The 2,322-nt window shown below is 42.8% G+C and overlaps 1 pseudogene; it reads left to right on the forward strand.

Moving 5' to 3' along the window:
• The first annotated feature begins 262 nt into the window (after nt 1–262).
• LOC136846274 (cyclin-dependent kinase inhibitor 1C-like) lies at nt 263–2,077 on the forward strand (annotated as a pseudogene).
• Nucleotides 2,078–2,322: the final 245 nt, after the last annotated feature.

Raw genomic sequence — 2,322 nt, forward strand, 5'->3', positions numbered from 1 at the left:
TGTAAAGTGGCCTCGAAATTCTCAGGTTTTCGATGTTTTCAAGAAAAATTAGTTCATCGTTTTTTTTATAAATTGTTAGCTGTGTATTTCAAAGCGTATCCTATTTAGAATGTCGAAAAACACATTTTCAAACCAGAATGTTTAAATATTCGTTTTGGCGGATCTCGTCATGGGGGCCATAGCTCTACTTCTTCTTTTTTCTCTTTTTGAGAATTGGGTTAACGGGAGGAGATCAGACCCTCGTCAGGTGCGGTAGTAGCATTTGAAGGGCGTGGTCCCATGGGAGATGATCCGGTATATAAGGATCACAGGATCATCTTCAGGGCATCACAAAAGGTCTCCACTTCTTCAACAGAACAGTTGGTGCAGCTCTCTCCCTCTCTTTGCCATGAAGACTTTTGTAAGTATAGTACCCGACTTCTGGGAAGTTCTAACTTCTAATTCTGTGACGTGTCAGGTTCAAATTCTGTGGCGTGTCTCACTATTGAAGTTGGGAATATCAGAACGGAAGCAAAGATTTTCTTTTAAAGTTATCAAGGATACAATTTATAAGTGTTCAGTCGTTACTGAGAAGCACTGACAGGAACATGGCTGATGTCATACTATACTCTATGAATAAACATTCAGATTTTCCATTTCCAGAAGACTTACTTGAGTCTCATTTCACAATAACTATTAAAATAAAATCCGAAGATATATTAAGCAGCTGAGTGAGAACATTTCGCCTTGCAATTCATAATTTAGAAGCTAGTTCATTCAGGTCTGTCATTGTCAAAAATATGCAGACCAATTCACTTCATTACTAAAAACCACCTAAATAACATTCATAGGCACGACTCTGCTTGTCTGTGCAAAGAGAGAGAGACTTGTAAAGTCATTCATATACAGACATAAATATGATTTTAGATGTAACACAATATATTTTGAGGAAGACTCCTTTGAAAGTCAGAGTTTCTTTGCAGTTAATGACACACTTATATATTTCTATCAGGAGACTTATTTACATCTTATTGTTGCTTAAATACTCTTTCATGACAAACGCACACAGACACACACATACACTTCGAACTTTGCTTAGTGCAATTGTTTGTAATATCTAGCTAATGCCTCAAGGGCCTATTTTACAATCAATTAACCCTTCTTAATCTCCTCTTAAGTTTAATTAGACGACCAACTTGGTCATTATATAATTACACCCTTTCTGCTAAATGTGTAACACATAATGTTTTCAGTGAGTTTCTTGCCATTACTGAACCGAAGGCTAATACCGATTTCTAAACTTCAGATCATCCTGATGGCTGCAGTAGCCTGCCAGGCTGCAGTATTGCCATACAGCGTCGTCCCAAGTGCAGGAGGAGCTATCGTGCACGCAGACAGCATAAGCCCTGCTGTCATGAAAATACCCAAGCCGGGTATCAGATTCGGTGCCCCTGCACCTGCTCCATATTCTGTAGTACCTGCTCCTGCTCCTATTGTACCTGCTGTACCTGCTCCAGTTGTAGCTGCTGCACCAGTTCCAGTTCCAGTTGCTGCTCCTGTTGCTTATTCTGCTCCAGTCCCTGCTGTGCCCGCAGCTGCTGTCGCCATTGCAGCTGCCCCTGAGCCTCTTCAGGCACCCGAACCTCCCATGCCCTCCATTGGCGAGCCCTTCGTCGGAGGACAATTCCACGCCCAGGACGAAGCAGGGCAGTACTCCTTCGGCCACTGGGGAGGCCCCAACACCCGCGTCGAGACCAGAGACTACCTGGGGCGCACCGCCGGCAGCTTCGCCACGCCGACCCGGCGAGACGCCCAGGTCAGGAAGTACGCGCCGCCGCCCCCGCGCCCGGATTCAAAGTGGCCGCCTCAGACCTTCCCTAGATGTTGGAATCTGCAGAATTTCTTTGACGTCGAAGTTTTCTTTCGGAATGAATTCTGTCTCGCAATGGACTTCGATGTCACCTCCGTTATCTTCTGAAGAACCGACAACTTAAGGACGCGTCTGTGAGATATCCCAGCTCACCTTTCTCTAACTGTGATATTTCCGAAGACCTTTCTAACTTCCAGTCAGCAATAAAGAATACCAGTACAGATAGAACTGCCTTTGATTTATTTCTTGCCATGGGCTATAGCTTCATGTACTCACAAGAGAAGTCGTTTAGTAATTTTCAGTGATTTACTTCGAGCGTCTGGAAGAAATCACATTCATAACATTCTTTAGTAAATACTTACACTTTGCCAAAAAATTATCCCAAACATAACTACCAAGCTGTATTTTTATTTGCACAATTGCTAAAATTGCTTTCACCTATAATGAGTTAACAACCTGATTTAATACCATTT

Source organism: Macrobrachium rosenbergii, chromosome 2 (assembly GCF_040412425.1).
Source record: "Macrobrachium rosenbergii isolate ZJJX-2024 chromosome 2, ASM4041242v1, whole genome shotgun sequence".
NCBI lineage: Eukaryota > Metazoa > Arthropoda > Malacostraca > Decapoda > Palaemonidae > Macrobrachium > Macrobrachium rosenbergii.